This window comes from Felis catus, chromosome B4 (genome assembly GCF_018350175.1).
Source record: "Felis catus isolate Fca126 chromosome B4, F.catus_Fca126_mat1.0, whole genome shotgun sequence".
In the NCBI taxonomy this organism is placed as follows: domain Eukaryota; kingdom Metazoa; phylum Chordata; class Mammalia; order Carnivora; family Felidae; genus Felis; species Felis catus.
The window spans coordinates 108,505,053-108,522,868 of record NC_058374.1 but is presented as its reverse complement, the minus strand read 5'-3'; the positions used below and the strand labels follow the sequence as shown (position 1 = coordinate 108,522,868).

At 35.0% G+C, this 17,816-nt stretch overlaps 1 protein-coding gene across 14 annotated transcripts in view; it reads left to right on the top strand.

Moving 5' to 3' along the window:
- The window catches only part of MGAT4C (MGAT4 family member C), a 724,438-nt gene that overhangs the window by 681,357 nt on the left and 25,265 nt on the right, over positions 1–17,816 (top strand). For 5 of the 14 annotated variants that reach the window (XM_045062135.1, XM_019835308.3, XM_045062127.1 and 2 more), the window contains one exon: positions 13,628–13,713. The exons of 3 other annotated variants lie outside the window; for them this stretch is intronic. The gene's annotated coding sequence lies outside the window, so the exon portion shown is untranslated. Of the gene's footprint in view, positions 1–7,700; positions 7,916–13,614; positions 13,714–17,816 lie in introns of those variants that run through there. 6 more of the 14 variants (XM_045062138.1, XM_045062134.1, XM_045062131.1 and 3 more) reach the window with 3 other exon arrangements.

The following is a 17,816-nucleotide window of genomic DNA, read 5'->3' as shown; positions in this document are numbered from 1 at the left end:
CAGTATGTAGGAACAATTAGAATCAGCAGTAATTTGTGTCTTCCCAAATATTTGTAGTGCATATGGTTCCTTTTTCCTTTTTTAAAATGTTTATTTATTTGAGAGAGAAGGGTAGGGGCAGAGAGCAAGAGCGAGAGCAAGAGTGAAAGAGAGAGAGAGAGAGAGAAACCCAAGAAAATCTCGGCTGTCCGTGCAGAGCTGACACAGGGCTCCATCTCATGAACAGTGAGATCATGACCTGAAGAGAAATCAAGAGTGTGATGCTTAACTGGCTGAGCCATCCAAGTGTTCCCATTTTTCCTTTTAATTAAATCGAGAGGTAGAGTCCTTTTAGAACACTTTCTGTTTATTGCCACTGCTCCACTTCCTATGGCTCAGCCAAAGAGTTAATAACAACGTATGAAGCAGGAGAAGGTATGCTATTCAAATACAGTGGGATTAGCCAGTCTCCAGTAAGATATTTTAGTGCACGGTCATGCGTTGCTGTATGAACTATCAGCCTACAGAAAAAGTTAGCCCTTCATAATTCTTTCATCACAGTAGATATGTGATCCCACATTACTGTCTGTTCTTTCCAATAAATATGGACTCCTCAGGAACTGGTCAGTCATCTTGTTACATTTGATTTTATTTCTTCATGTAATGTTAGAGTAGTGAAACATTCTCAGTTCAAAATGTCTTAATTTTGATCTTAATATGATAAAATTTATGAGCAACTTCCCCTTTCCAAGGGCAGCATTATCACAACACCATCAAGAGTCTTCAACCTTCAACCTGAAACCAAAATGAGAAAACCTTTATGAACAGTCTCTTAGTTAAAATTCTCAGCTTCTATGTTTCCACATTCCATAGAAATTACTGCTTTGCATAAAATCAGGAAGTAAATATTTCCTTATAGATTAAATACCTCAATATTGACCAATATTTTTGCATGTGTATTGGAAAAGGAGGAAGCCCATTTTGTAAGTATAAAATAATCAGGCTGAGAATGACTCTGTTACTGACAATAATGAAAGCGTGTCCATGGTCTATGGATTTCAAGGCTTTATAAATATGCAATATACTAGAGGAATTATGTCATGAGGGACAAAGAACAGTGACTTACTTGAAGAACAACTTCTATTCTCATAATGGAGAAATGCCACAGAAACAAAAAAAAAACCTTTTCTGAGTGGTCTCTGCACCTCAAGCAAAACTAGGGCAGGCCTGTTCTGTGGTAGTAAAGGTTCTAGGAGGGAGAGTTGGAGCATGAAGGGCCTACTGAGTTCTAAGCTTAAAATTGCACACTATTAATTCTAGAGCATTCTTTTAGCCAAAATATATTAAAAATTCAGCTGGCATTCATGTGTGGGAAAGAGACTACACCTCTTGATGGGAGACGTTGCAAAGTCATGCTGAAGAGGGAATACGTACAAGGAAGGGTAAAGAATTTGTGACATTTTGTCAGCCAATCAACCTAGATTCACAAAAAACATAAGGTAAAAGTAATTCATTGCCTCACTTTCAATTAATTTAACTTTGTTCTACATACTCCAGAAATCTGGAAGGACATATTTAGAAATAATAGCGCTGCCCTCTAAAATTCATTAGTAACATTGGCTTTACCCTGTAAATGCTTAGGTGTAACCAGTGTCTTAGATATAACAGACCTAAGAGATAGGTTCATACTAAATAAAATACCTAAGACATTGAAATTAAGGACAATTTTGCTCATTTCTTAATTTATAATAAGAAGTATAAGTATTATTCAAGATACACACACACACACACACACACACACACACACATGCATAATCAGCAAAATCTCTCACTATAGCCAAGTAATACTAAGCATACCACAGATATGCCATCAAAATTCACTTTCACAGAGACCAGAAATAGCCAAAATGCATCACTTGAGCACATTTCTTCCTTATAGGCAGACAAATATAGAAATCAGAATGGTAGAGGTGCCTGGGTGACTCAGTCTGCTGAGCATCCAACTTCAGCTCAGGTCATGATCTCACCGGTTCATGGGTTCAATCCCCACATCAGGTTTTGTGCTGACAGCATAGAGCCTCCTTTGGATTCTCTGGTTCCCTCTCTGTCTGCCCACCCCCTTCCCCTGAGCACTCTCAAAAATAAACTGTAAAAATTAATTAAAAAAAAAAGAAATCTGAATGCTTTTCTCTGATTATCAAAATACTCAATAGAAGATTGGCTGAGTAAAGATCTAATGACACTAAGCCAGGAAAGGCACATCTGATATTTTTATTTCTCTTTTCTAACAGGATGGAAAATGCTAAAGTGTGTATGCTGCATCTCTATCTCAGAGATAACCATACTATTAAGGATAAAAATACCAAAAATTTTTTTCAGCTTGAGCTCCCTTTCTGAATCAGCTGTTGCATACTCATATATCTAGAATCATATAGGTAATATAAATGAGTGATGCAGTTCTATATTAAAATATTAAGAAATTGGAAAAATAAAATAAATAAAATGAAATACTAAGAAATCAGGGATACAGGAGATTGCAGGAAACTGGAGAGAACCTTTCCTGTCTAAATGGAATTAGCAATTATTCAGGTCTAGTGGATTGTTGCCATGTGATAATGAAAGCCCATTATTACTACTCTAATTTAAAAATAAATCTAGATATTTATCTCTCTCTCTATATATATGTATATATTTTTTTACTTATTGCATGGACCAAGCCAATCCTATTAGAACCTAGATTCTTCCTTCAATGGCTATTGTTGTAAACCTACATTAACTGACTATTGCAGATGTTGCCATGAAGTTCCTGGGTTGTGGGCTTGTTTCTATTGATAAGTTGCTTTGTTATTGATGTTAATACATATTGATATTAATATATGAATATTGATATTCATACATATTTATAATCTAGTCTTGCTCTCTCTTTAAAAATTTATGCAGTATTTTGCTCTCATGCATTAAAGTGTAGGAACATCTTAAGCAGATTTAACTCAAAATAAATAAAACTGTAAAAAGTCAGCAAAAAACAGAGAGAGAGAGAAATAGGAGAGAAACAGAAATAACTTTTAACATACATTTGCATGCTGGCAGTTTTGCTCACCATTTCATTTGGTCTACCCCACTGTGAACCTGAAAATGAAATGGGAGATTTAAGTCACTATTCCCTCAGTTATTTTTAGCTCCTTCATATGAACATCTTATTCACCAAAGGGAGTGTGAATCTAGAGTATAAAATGTATGTTATTTCATGACTGAGGCCTAAACCCCAAAGGATTACTTTTGGTACTCAATAGAAAAAGCACAATTGTTTATAACATGGGGAAAACCACTGATTACGGTGAAACCTATTTTAGACAGGGTATCGATCTTAAGTGTATCATGAAAGTCCTACTTCTCCCATATTTGATTATCCATGTTTTATGCCTTAGTTAGTGACTTTGAATTTAATGGCTAACATGAAACACCATGATTTTAGACTCTAAGGTCATTCGAACCCTTTCAAATTGTATAACATTGACAATCAGGAAACCTCAGTCTAGTCTCGGTCCTATCAGTAACAAGTTAAATCAATCACTTGGGGACGCCTGGGTAGCTCAGTCAGTTAAGCGTTCAACTCTTGGTTTCTGCTCCAGGTCGTAATCTCAGGATTTCACGAGTTTGAGCCCCGCATGGGGCTCTGTGCTGATAGGGTCAAGCCTGCTTGGGATTCTCTGTCTACCTCTCTCTCTTCCCATACCCGACTCATGCTGTCTCTGTCTCTCTCAAAATAAATAAACTTAAAAAAATAAATCAGTCACTTGGACTCTCTAGTATTGATTTTTTTTTCTTCTGCATAAAGTTATGGTTGGGCTAATAATCTTCACACTTCTTCATAGCTTGAATATTCTCATTCAATAAAGTATGCTTTAAACCCTAGTAAATGACAAATTTTTTTTTCCAGATTATAATGTAATTAGTATTCTATTAGAAAACAATGCATAAATATGTATTATACCTAATCAATTTTTGGTTTTACCTCTTCAACCTTATTTTGAAAATTAGCAACCCAAAACTTTGTTCATCGTAGATTTCTCAGCAAGTGTTTTTTGGTCATCGATACCAGAAAACTCTTCCATTTAATGAGCTTTATCTGTGTAGGACCACCTGTACAGATAGTAATTTTACAAGTATTAAGACATGTTATAAACCTCAGCTCATAAATACATAGCCAATGAAGATCTGTGCCATAGACTGACATCCTTTTTATTCCACAATCAAACAGATTTCAACTTCAGTATCTATCTACAGACACAATGTCTTAGACCATTCTGGCTGCTATAACAAAATACCACAGATGGGAAAGTTGATAAATAACAGACATTTATTTCTTGCAGTTCTGGAGGCTAGAAGTCCACGATCACAGTGCCAGCATGGGCAAGTGAGGATCCTTTTCAGGGTTGCAAACTTCAAGTCATATCCTTACATGGTGGAAGGAACAAGTTAGCTCTCTGGCGCCTCTTTTATAAGGGCTCTTAATCCCATTCATGAGAGCTCCACTTTTCTTACTTAATCACCTTCCAAAAGCCCTACCTCTTAATACTATCAATTTGGGCATTAGATTTTCAATATATGAATCTGGAGTAGACATTCAGACCACAACACACAAATATGATACAAATGGTTCACACAATTTTTTTTTCTTTTCATTACTTAGCGCTGGATTTCAAAATGTACAAACGTAAATATCAATTTTTATTCTATAACTTAATAGTTGAGTGAATGTGGGCAAATTGTTTAAGTATCTGAGCCTCCTTTGTCTTTTCTGTAAAGTAGCACATGACTTAAAGCTATTGTCATCTCTTTCTTTTTTCTCTTTGAAAGTTGTGGTCATGAAAGATGATATTTCCAACATAGGAAGATATAAACTCAGATTTCCAGAGTGCTCTTTTTATAGGGTCAGAGGCACAACAAATGTATGTCCAAGTCAATTGCTACTTGTAATTAAGAAATGTGGTTACTATTGTTGAATGATTGTTTCTAAACTGTTCATCCAAATACAATTATACGCAATTAAAATTAACCCCTAGACACCTTCTATGTCGTAATCATCAGGCATTCACAGTTCTTTTTAATGTTAATGAGACACTCATTCAGCAATGAATAAAAGGAAAACTCTAAGCCAGGATTGAATTTCAATACAGCTGTTTTTTTAAGGTTCCATATTACCTGTAAATAAAGTGTTATCACTAATATCATGAACAATAGTTTTAAATTAGATAAGTGGTTCCCTCCTCCCTGAAGAAAATGATTCCAAAGAAACAATAAATTAATTAATAATCTTCAGGAAATATTCAGCAAGTTCTGACTTCCTCTTTTTTCCTGGGACCCAGCCTCCTGACATTTTGTAAAGCCACATTTTGTAAAGCCACATTTTGGAAATTGTGATTGCCACAAGTCGCAGAAAAGAAATTGTGTGCTCACACAGTACAAGATTGATGGTTTCACCAGTCCAGATCTCTCCCCAAGTAGTTGAATAGCAGTTTGTATGTTCCTAAATAGACTATTTACAAAGCAAACCAAAATCATATTGTAACAGCAACATTTCCATCTAATTCTTATTTGTGATGGCAGAGTCAGCCCCACACTTTGGATTGGCTATGCCCCGTTTGTAGTACTCCTTTCTTTCCCAAGACTCACACTACTTTTTGATTCTGTCTTTTTTGACCTGACATTGACATTTACATTTGCCTTAAACTATGACAAGTCTTGATAGAGCTGGAGACCTTTTCTAATCTATTGAGTCATTCTATTTAATTCAATGTTTGACTCCAAGGCTGGACAAATAAAAATATGTGGTGTTATTGATGTAAAAGGCGTACAGAGCTTATGTAAGCACAGAATCAACTATTACTAGCAGTGAAGAATAATAAAAATAATCCATAAAAATTACATTTGGCTAAAGAAAGTATAGAGTACTTTTATTACATATGATTCTATCTTAGAATCATCAATAAATTCAGCATTTACTTATTTAGAGTAAATAAGTCCCTGGCACCTGGTACCTGGCACCTGGTACCTGGCACACAGTTAGATTTGTACATTTAAAAATACACAATTTCCGTAAGTTTTGAAATAGATATGGGAATTAATGTGAGCAGTCTATTCAACTGATGATGTCAAGAGAAGGCATTGATCTGATATACTTTTTCTGAGTGTGTACCAAGTTCTAATTGCTTTGTTATCTCATTTAATCAAAGAAATAACCCTTGAAATCAAGTGTTAATGTGCTAACTTTACAGCAAAGACCTTGAGGATTAAGACCTTGCCTGAAATTACAGTCATAAGTAGACAGTCCAGAATGAAAATTCAGATGTATCTGGCTTCCAAATTCTCTCTTTCAACTAGATGCAGGAGGAGATTTGGAATTGAGTTTGAAAGATGAATAGAAGTTAATTAAGCAGGCAGGGAGAAAGTAACTGAGGGCACAGTCCACAATAGTAACAAAGGCACACGTGATAAAGTGAGCGGCATAATTTGGGAAGCAAGTATGCTCTTCAGCTATGATATTGGTTCTTGGAATGGAACCCCGAAAAATAGAGTGGAAATGTAGGCTGTAGCCAAGTTGTAATACACCCAACATGGAATGACAAGAAGTTATAAGTCATTGAAAGGTTTCAAGTGGGTAAATAGAATTGTAATAAATCTTTAGAAAAATAATGCTAATAACAGTATGGAAGATGAACTGTAGGAATGAGTGGTTGTGGCAGGGCAATTAAGTAAAACCCTGTAGCTACAAACAAGGGCTCCTAAGACCGATCAATTCTTTGTGCCAATCTATTCTAGAGTAAGTTTAAAAATTAAATACATAAATTTACAAAGGACATATCTCTGTGCCAGGCGAATAATGATCCTCCAAAAATATTAATTGTTGTTATGTTATTTTGGAAATAGATATTCATTTAACAAACATTTGTTGAAGTCTTACTATGTGCCAGGAACTCTTCTAGGAGCAAGGGATACTGCAGTGAACAAAACAGATCAAGTTCTTACTGTGCAGGGCTTATCTTCTCTAGAGGGAGGAAGTGAGTCAGAAAAAAAAAAGAAAAAAGAAAAAACAGGAAAATGTTAGACATTTCTGAGATGGAATTGACTGAACTTGATTACATACTGCATGTGGGATGGTGTGCGTCATCAGTGAGGACAACAGAGGAAGAGTCAGGAAAGATGCTGAGATTTTTACCTCAGGCAACAGTGCAGAGGCATTGTCTTGTCATTAGACAAAATAAGAAAATAGATCCAAGAACACGTGTGGGCAGAGTTGAGGAGAGGAACCGGAAATGAATTTGATTTAGAACATACCAAATTACAGATGTCTGTACAACCAGGAAGAGATGATGGGCTCTGGAAATTGGTTTCTGTAGATGCTATACTGTAGTGGAGCAGAAACAATTTTGTCTTGGTGTTACATCTGTCTCTCTATCCCCCAGCAGAATGCTGGTGTATACTGAACATGGGCTTAACAATTTTGCGATGGAGGGGCGCCTGGGTGGCTCAGTCAGTTGAGCGACTGACTTTGGCTCAGGTCACAATCTCCCAGTTTGTGAGTTCGAGCCCTGCGACGGTCTCTGTGCTGACAGCTCAGAGCCCTGAGCCTGCTTCTGATTCTGTATCTCCCTCTCTCTCTGCCCCTCCCCCACTTGTGCTCTGTGTCTCTCTGTCTCAGAAATAAATAAACAAAAAAATTAAAAAAAAACAATTTTGCTGTTGAAAATAATAAATGTACATTTTGAAGAAAAGACTCTCTGTAACTCCATGACTAACTGCAGTGAAGATTGTGATAAGAAGTTTCCTTCTGCTTTCCATCTTTGCTGATATTTGACTACATCACCTCTCAGAGAGATGCAAGAGGCAAACCTTGACTGGTTGTCTAACTTGTTGAGGTTACAGTTTCCCTTGGGTAAGAGCAGTATTGTTCTTCTTTTCTAACCATAGCTTTGCTAAGCAGAAATACTATTAAGCAGAGTGTAAGTTCATATCTAATCAGAATTTAAGATTCTCCATTAAGAGGCTCTAAGCTTCTTGGTGGGAAATATTATATTCATATTTGCATCCTCATGCTTTATCCAGGTACATAGTAGGCACAAAAAATGTGGCAAATTAATAAATGAAGAATTAAAAAACACAAACAAATGTTATATAACACAAAGAAATGGATGCCCCAAAACCAAATTGTTGTAATTCTTCACATAACACTATCTGAATAAAAATACTCAACTGATTTTGAAGATTTCTTCTAAAAATGTAATTCTGCTACTAAAATTTGACTGTACTGAAAATAAGTAAGTATATCATATGAAGAGATTACTTTTTGGATATAACAACGAACATTTTCTTTTTTTTTTAATATTTTAATGTTTGTTTTTGAGAAGAGACAGAGTGCAAGCAGGGAGGTGTCAGAGAATCCAAAGCAGGCTCCAGACTCTGAGCTGTCAGCACAGAGTCCGATGTGGGGCTTAAACTCACGAACTGTGAGATCACGACCTGAGCCGAAGTCAGACATTTAACTGACTGAGCCACCCAGGTGCCTCCAACAATGAACATTTTCAAATTAAATCACCAAAAAAACCCCAATGATTTTAAAGTAATTATACCATACAATAGAGACTACTTCATAGAAAGACCTATTAATGCAGAACAAAAGCTTTGGATTACTCAGACTGGTTTTACAATGTTTTTAAAATTGTCAGAAAATGAAAAATATCCAATTTGCACTGGAACTTTGATTTGTATCCAATTGATCCATCTCCCTGTGTATTTACAAACTTCATATTCAAACATCTACTTATTCCAATAAAAATAGAGATAATCTTCAATAACTAATAGACATTATTTCCTTTATTTTCCCATTCCTGCTCCTTTGGTTTCAAAAGGCATACCCTCAAGTAAAATGGTTGCTCCATTACCAACCCATTGTCAATATTCCACTTAGAGTAATTTCCCCATGTCTCTGGATTTAGAGACTAATTTATTAAGCCTATTTTCTCATTTTAAGTCATTTTTCCTTTTCCAAATTAATCTCCAATCTCAAAAATGTACAAGATAAAATTTTTGTGATATGCTATTCTATGTTGAAATAACCAGGAAACTCCATTCATCCTAAATTCAAAGAAGGAGGAATATATTGTGATTAAGATCCTGGGTTCTCAGGGGCACCCTGGGTGGCTCAGTCAGCTAAGTGTCTGACTCTTGATTTTGGCTCAGGTCAGGATCTCTTCCTGTCCTGAGATTGAGCCCTGTGTCAGGCTCTGTGCTGACAACATGGAGCCTGCTTGGGATTCTCTCTCTCCTTCTCTCTCTACCCTTCCCCTATTGTTTCTCTCTCTCTGTCTCTCAAAAACAAATAACTAAACATTAAAAAAAAAAGACCCTGGGTTCTGAAATCAGCTGCCTTTGAGTTCCCTATCTGCATCACTTCCAGATTGTATACCTTTAAGACGGTTATTTAACCTCAATAAACTTGTTTCCACATGTATAAAATGACAAAGATATTAATGGTGCCTATCTCACAAGTTTTCTGTGACAATTAGATGAATTATAGCACATAAAATTCTTAACACAGAGCCAGCACTACTAAAAGCTCAATATGCTGGTTATATGTAAATTTGGAGATTGTCTGCTTTTTATGTTTGTACCATTGTCCTTTAAAAAACATCAGGTATTTTACTACTTCTTGTCTTTAATTAGTTCAGTCTTTTAAAGTGCCAATCAGATGACTATTACCATGTTTAATGCTGCAGACAATAATTAGAAAATTGAAAACACAGTGCCTTGGTATTCCAGTTTGAATGATCAAAATTACACTGGTAAAAGTTTGCAATAATTACATGTAGAGTTAATATATAGATAAATTAGGGTGTGTAATGAGAGATCTTGGGTCATATCTTAGCTATAATATGACATTTTTCCCTCTTATTTCCTTCACTAAAGCTTTTTGTTTTAATGTAATAATCCTCCTCCCAATCCCTAGAATCTCCCCTCAGGATCAAACTCCTACCCACACTTTTGCATACAACATAGCAATCAAATTAGTAAAATACTGTGTTATAATTAGAAACACTTTCTTTGAAGTTCCACTAAAGGTTTCTTAGATTTTAATTGAAGAGATGCTTTTATCTGTGTTCTCGAATGATAAATTCATCAATTAAAAAATCCACTCAAAATGTTGGGGAACATCTCTGAGGTATATATTTTCCTAAGTAAATACTTTGCCTCCAATGAGCCCATAGTTTATTAGGGGGAAAGCAGTCAATGCTTCAAAAAGAAGCATAGGGGTGCCTGGGTATCTCGGTTAAGTGTCCTACTTCAGCTCAGATCACGATCTCATGGTTTGTGAGTTCAAGCCCCATGTCGGGCTCAGTACTGACAGCTCACAGCCTGGAGCCTGCTTCAGATTCTGTGTCTCCCTCTATCTCTCCCCATCTCCCCCACACACTCTGTCTCTGTCTCTCTCTCAAAAATAAATATTAAAAAAAATTAAAAGAAGGAGCATAATTTGAGCTACTGGGTGTGAAGCATGGACCATTTGAGCAGACATAGAACACGGTGTTAAGAGGGTGCCTGGGTGGCTCAGTGGGTTGAGCGTCCAACTCTTGATTTCAGTTCAGGTCATGATCTCACAGTGGTGAGATCCAGCCTCTACATCAGGCTCCGTGCTGATAGCATAAAGCCTGCCTAGGAGTCTCTCTCTCTCTCTTTCTCAAAATAAAATAAACTTAAAAAAAAACCATGATGTTAGAGGCGGAATACTGTCAACTACTAAGGCAAAAGAAGGTGACAGGAGTTTTTAATGACATGCAAAAGAATTTGAACTTTGTACCACCAGCAAATGGAATTATGAAATGTCTCATGCTTGAGAATGACATGGTTATTTGTTTTAAGAAAATACTGCAGAGGAGTGTGACAGAGGGATCTGAAGAATGTAAGATATTCTTTAGAGACAACAGTTGATGGAGCATTTTTAACGGCATGTGTTTGATATTTTCTGAACTAGATATCCTTGCTTTTAAAGACTGGAAAACCTAAATATCTCAGGTCAATGGAGAATATGTAATATCAAAAGTTGTACTGATTACCGACCGTTACTAACTATATATATTTTATGTTGATGAAATATTACTGCACATATACAATTATTTTTCTAGGAAAAGATGAATATGCACATTAAAGTCTAAAATTGCTATTTCAGAGATGAGCTTAGCAAAGTGAAGTAAATTTTATCATTGGTAAATTCTCTGGAAAATTATAGTAAGAGCTATACTGATGGCTTTGGAGCATCTGAAAGATTCTAAACTGTTTTATGAATTATAAAATATTGTTATAGTTTCAGTGTTACATGTATTCACATAAATTTCAAGTTTTTGTCTAATCACTGAAATGGATAATTTCCCATTGACAAGAATATTTTATTACTGGGCTAGCATTCTTAACCAATAGAAAGCAGTTAAAATGTGCAGTTTGTAACGACCTGTGTTCTCAATTAATGTTTTTCATTATATGAAGTTCATATAAAAACATCCAAAAATTCTTGACAAGAAATAGAGTATATTATACTATATGATGTGATCTAAGTAATTAATTAAATATTAGAGTAGCCAATGGAGTACAAATGAGAAACTAGTGATTTTTAAAGTATAATTTTCATAATAAAATTATTAAGAAATACACAAATGTCTAATTATCTTTAAATAATGCTTCTTGCCAGGATATTTTAAGTTAGTCACTAGCCATTGTATTTGAGGATACATGGAAGACAGGAAAAGTCTTTTAATGCTTGGTTATTGGAAGAGCCAATAGTCAGAAAAATATCTATAGAAATGCCTTTTGCAGCCTCTTTCACTGTCTGTTATGTTGCTGTTCAGTTTGCTTACGAGGTGTGGTAGTTTCAAAGTTAAAAATTCTTCATTTCCTGAGGGTTTCCTAATAATGGTTTATTATAGCTCTGTTTTATTACTATTTTTAAGAAGATGGACATATTTATTTGTCATATACTTAGAACTGGTTAATAATGATTTTAAGAAACCAAATTCAATGCAGATTGAAACATGAGTATTTTCTGTGGAGATCACCTCCTATTCAGTAAATGGCACCATACATAAATGCATTGTTGTTACTTTAATTGGAAAGGACCCCTTTTAGTAATGTCTCTGGCTCTGGAAGAATTATAAACACACAAATTGGAAGAGCTAAGAAAGCTTATTTAACTAAGCTGTCAACAGCAATCTCTCAAATCTGCTTAAATTTATTGGGAGGCGGGAAGATCTATTTGAAATGCCGACAAGAAACACAGAACCAGTTCTAACAGTGTTACATTTAATATACAGGGATATATTACAAGGTTAAAGAGAGTTGGCAGTATGTATCATAAATGTAGCTACCCTTTGACCCAGCAATTTCACTTATAGGATTATATCAAAAATTATGCACAATGGTATGTTACAAGAATTTTGTTATATCACTGTTGAATCTTTTGTAATAAGGAATATTTGGAAATGACTTACAGATATATTTATTAGGAGAGGGCCCAATAAGTAAGTGTTTCAACTAGACCTACAGTTCAATAATTTTAAAAAATAAAGAACCCTATTTGTACTGATGAGAAAAGATTTCTAACGTATGTTAAGAAACAAAAAGACACAAAGCAGTACACATAATATGGTTCAGTGTATTTGTGCTATTTTAAGTAGAGCTGTGTGTGCTATGTCTGTGTATGTGTAGAAAAGGCCCTGGGAAATTAAGTTATGGAAGGAACTGGTTATTTCTAGTAGGAACTTTGGGGTATGGTGGTTTACTGCTTCTATTTTTTATACATTCTTTCATTATTGTGTATTTAAAGAAAATGAATGCAATATAGTTTCTCTTTCTCACTCGTTATGAACAGGACTTAGACACTTTGTTTATTGTAGCATTAGTTTTTATTTTATATTAGCAAAACCATGAGAGTTAAGGACATATACATGCTATCACAACTACAGACATATCTATGATACTATAAGCAGTATTTCTCCTAATTTATCATGATACTTTCACTACTATGGGTCAGTATGGCCATTTGGTTTGAATCTCAACCAGTATGCAACCCTGGACAAGTTTGCTAAACATTCCCTAAAGCCTCTTTTTTCTTGATTAAAAAATGGATATTATAGTCTCTGCCTATTGAAGTTCTTGCAGGAAGAAAATAGACAGTGAATGTAGAAAGTCCTATAGCACGGTGCCTATCATATAATACATTTCCCTAAAATGTAGATTTTTTAGTGTTTGCTCATAGTTGATCGTCTATTTTCCTCAATAAATTATAGAATACCTAAAACAACATATATAAATATTATTCAATAAATGTATTTGCAAAAGTATCTAATTCTCTAATAACATTTTAGCTATTGAATATAGAAATATAACTATTTTAATATAAAAGAGCAGAGGCTAGCCTTGAAGAAACATATTTTATGTAATTCTTTCATTTTAATCGATTATCTGCACAATGCCATGAGTCAGTGATGTTTGGAGTACATGTGGGAAATAATGCAAAATAAATTACAAGAATGAACATAGGAAAATTGGATTTCACTGTTGAAATTATTAATTTCTTTCTCAAATGAGTTTTTCATTACAGATTTTCATTATGCACTCAGGCCATAGCTTCCTAATCAATAAAGTAATTCCTACCATGGGAGAATGAAAAGGAGGAGAGACTGAAAGGTTGGTATAAAATTATATTTAAGGAACTGGTAATGAATCTAGATTTAAATTTACTTATTTCTTTTAAAAACCTCTTGACTGTTTTAAGAAATCAGTAACCATAGGGAAAAGGCAAAGTTTTGATTCTGTTTCCATTTGAGGGTAACCCAAATGAACTAATATTGTTATACAACTGTTAATATTACTAGATTTAATTATAACCTTGTGAGTCTAGGAATTGAAAAAAATTAAACTGATATATTAGAATTTTTTTAAGATTTCTGATAACAAAGTGAAGGAACAGAATTGAGACTTTAAAATCCATTAAAAAAATGTCAATTATACCATTGCTGTCAGTATCCCTAGGCCACAGACATTGCAGCTTTCCATTTGAACATTTAACTACAGAAATGACTGCTTCAATTTCACCAAGAGCAGGCTGTAGGATAGTTGATGATATTTGTTTTCCTGTATCTGAATTAGCACTGCTAGTCAACTTGAAATTTTCTATTAATCTAGCTCTATGAATTAGAATTTTATGGCCTAAGTTGTCCATTTAGATATTGAAGTACAGTTAGAAGAGTGTTTATAGAAAAGAAAACTATATTCCATAAAATTAATATATGAGCACTTGTACAAAACATAAAAAGAGAAAGAAGAATTTAAATATTCTTCAGCTCAGAAAACATTTTTTACCTTTAGAACTAAATAATACCTTCTCATATTTTTGCTTCACTTTTTTTTGCATAACTTTAAATATATATTATACATAGCAGCACTTGGGTGGCTCAGTCAGTTAATTATCCAACTTTGGCTCAGGTCATGATCTCATGGTGTGTGAGTTTGAGCCCCGTCTGGGGCTCTGTGCTGACAGCTGAGGCCTGGAATCTGCTTTGAATTTTGTGTCTCCCTCTCTCTCTGCCCTTCCCCCTCTCATGCTCTGTCTCTTGTCTCTCAAGTGTGAATAAACTTTAAAAATTTTTTAAAAATTTTATATGTCGAATTTGAGGTGCTTTTTAAAACAAATATGTTGTTTTAAATGTGCTCTATGTTTATTACAGAAAACTAGGAAATAGGAATATAAAGAAGTAACAACCACTCATACTTGTATGAAACACCTACAACCAATATTAATATGTCATTGTAGCTCTTTAATCTTTTTTCTACATGCATTTTTACAAAGTGAAAATTTTAGATGTATTTTAGAATAGTAAATATACAAGAACATTTATAGGTCTTAGATAAAACGGAATATGTGGAGGTGATTTATTGACAAATTACAATGGACATTTTCATTCAGGAAGAGTTTTAAAGATAGAGAAAAAATTTCATTTTTCAAGACTGTTGACACAGAAGTAATCTGTAAGTTACCCAACTCAACTCTACCTCTCCAAAAGCCAAAATTTGCTGGCAAATATGCTTGTAAACACCAAACAATGTAAATGTTATGGCCATCCGTAAGCATACACAGTTTGTGAATGGAAAAATTCAGTTACTGCTTTAAGTGGCTACAATGAATCGTATATTCTACTTGAGCATTGGGTGTAGTTTTATTAACATATTTCTTGATTCCAGAAAATTCAAAGGTATGAAATAGCAAAAGCTTTGTAGTATTTAATACAAAGTCCTGTTTCACTGCTCAGATTCAAAATCAACACGAGGATACCTAAGTCCTATTGGTTTCTTAAATTCAGAATCAGAACTAAGGAAAAGCTATAGTCCTGGGGCACCTGGGTGGCTCAGTCAGTTAAGCATCTGACTTTGGCTCAGGTCATGATCAAAGGGTTAAGATTTTTTTTTTAAGATTTTATGTTTAAGTAATCTCTACGTGCAACGTGGGGCTCCAATTTGCAAACCCGAGATCAAGAATCACATGTTCTACCAACTGAGCCAGCCAGGCTCCCCAAGAAGCACCTCATTTGTAGAGCTTTCTGATAAACTGAGTAGACTGGAATGCATAAAAAGTCAGAGAATCAGAAAGACCCGTCCTTTATCACACCTATGTATCACACCTTGCTATATATGGTCCCTGGCCACATCACTTAATCCATCGATTTTTAGGTTTTTTATTTGTAATGTGAGAATAATCACAAAATATGTTCTTATCTACCCCATGAGTTTTGTGGAAGACTTAACAAAATTTTACAGCCCTCTGAGTCGGTTATCATCATCATCATCTTTTCTTCCCTACCACAACTCAAAACAGCTTTCATAATCATGATCTGCCTAAGCACTAACTCCTATATTCTTGCTAAAGTACTTAGCAAGTACTTTAATTTTTTTTAATGGTTATTTATTTTTGTGCTCGTTTCAGCAGCACACATACTAATGTTTATTTTTGAGAGAGAGAGTGAGACAGAGCGTGAGCAGGGGAGGGCCAGAGAGAGGGAGACACAGAATCTGAAGCAGGCTCCAAGCTCTGAGCTGTCAGCATGGAGCCTGATGCGGGGCTCGAACCACAAACCCTGAGAACATGACCTGAGACGAAGTCAGACACCTAACCGACTGAGCCACCCAGGCACCCCGCAAGTACTTTAAAGTACTCAATGTTGGCTATTATTGATTCCACACCAGCTAGCCCTTTTTAGCTCAATGGAAGGAAACTCGAGATCTGTAAGAGAATGATATTCTAAAAGAGAAGTTGGTAAATAAAGAACATTTCTTGTCTTAGCTTCCGTGTTGAAAAAACTAACTATGCTTTCTTCCCAATCCTCATCTCAAGTTTTACCATTTTAATAGTCCGTGACAGGAAACCTGCTTGTCAATGCCATACATTTTATATCTGTGTTTCTATCTGCTTCAAGTAAACCAGAAAATAATCTTTCTGGTTATCACTGTGAACCCTAAGGAATAATCTAGCCTCTATAATTTTCCACTTTGCTACCACCTACGGTTACAAGTGAACCACACAACTTGGGACTGTAAAAAAAAAAACAACAACCTTGAATTAAAATACAATTACCTTTGTTCCATCAATATCTGAGCATTTTGTAAAAAATGGAATGGTAATCATGTTTTATAAAACCTTTTCCGTTTTTGTGACTTCCTGAAGCTTTTGCTATGTCAGCAACATTCTTTTTTTTCATCAGAAAGTATCGAATACTGCCCTGAGGGTGTGTGCTGCCTTCCACAAAGTAGAAAAGCAAATTGGGCAAGCATTAAAAAAGGCAAGCCAAGCAAGTCAGATACATATAGTGTCACATGTCAGACAGATGAACAGTTGATGGCAAGACTCACTTTGTGATTTTCCCTGATGTGGGGTTAAGTGCTGGATACAAGCCCATATGATTTGGAGAATATAATTTTACTTTTTCATTTTGTTGATTTAAAAATAGACTATCAAATAAAATTTAAATTAAAGCTTAGTGCTTTGGAGTAGATTAATGTAGCCACATTCATTTAGATGGGTAGGGATATGAGTTCCCTTGTTTGTTTGGTTTGTTTTCTTTTCTTTTAACAATGTTTATTTTGAGAGAGAGAGAGAGAGAGAGAGAGAGAGAGCAAGTGCAAGTGGGGGAGGGGTAGAGACAGGGAGACAGAGAATCCCAAGCAGGCTCCACATAGCACAGAGCCCCATGCAGTGCCTGAACTCACAAACTGTGAGAACATGACCTGAGCTGAAACCAAAACTCAGATGCTTAACCAACTGAGCCACTCAGGTGCCCCTTGGCTTCCTTTTTTTTTTTTTTTTTCAGTCTCTTCTACAGTCATGGAATAATTTGCACTGGGGAAGTGTGGTTTTACCCTAAAGAGCTGTAGAGAGAACCGCACTCATTAACATTTTGTGGCTTGTTGTATATAGTCCAAGTAACATTCTAGAAACATGAAGAATTCGTGATAACATGCACAAGCATATGCACTTGAAGCAAACAGCTCTGTGGTGTAATAATTCACTTGTCACTTCACATCAGCATCAATTCTTTAATAAATGACAATTTTTCCTGAGTTGATGAAAACTAGCACACAAATTTCCACAGTGTCTTCCCAAGAAGAAAAATAATGAAGTGTTTCTGCACCTAATACTTTATCTGTGTCCATGAGCAATGATTTGAAATAAATAATATTTATTTTGTTATAATGACATAATCTTTATCTCTCTATATATCCATATGTATGATGTAGTA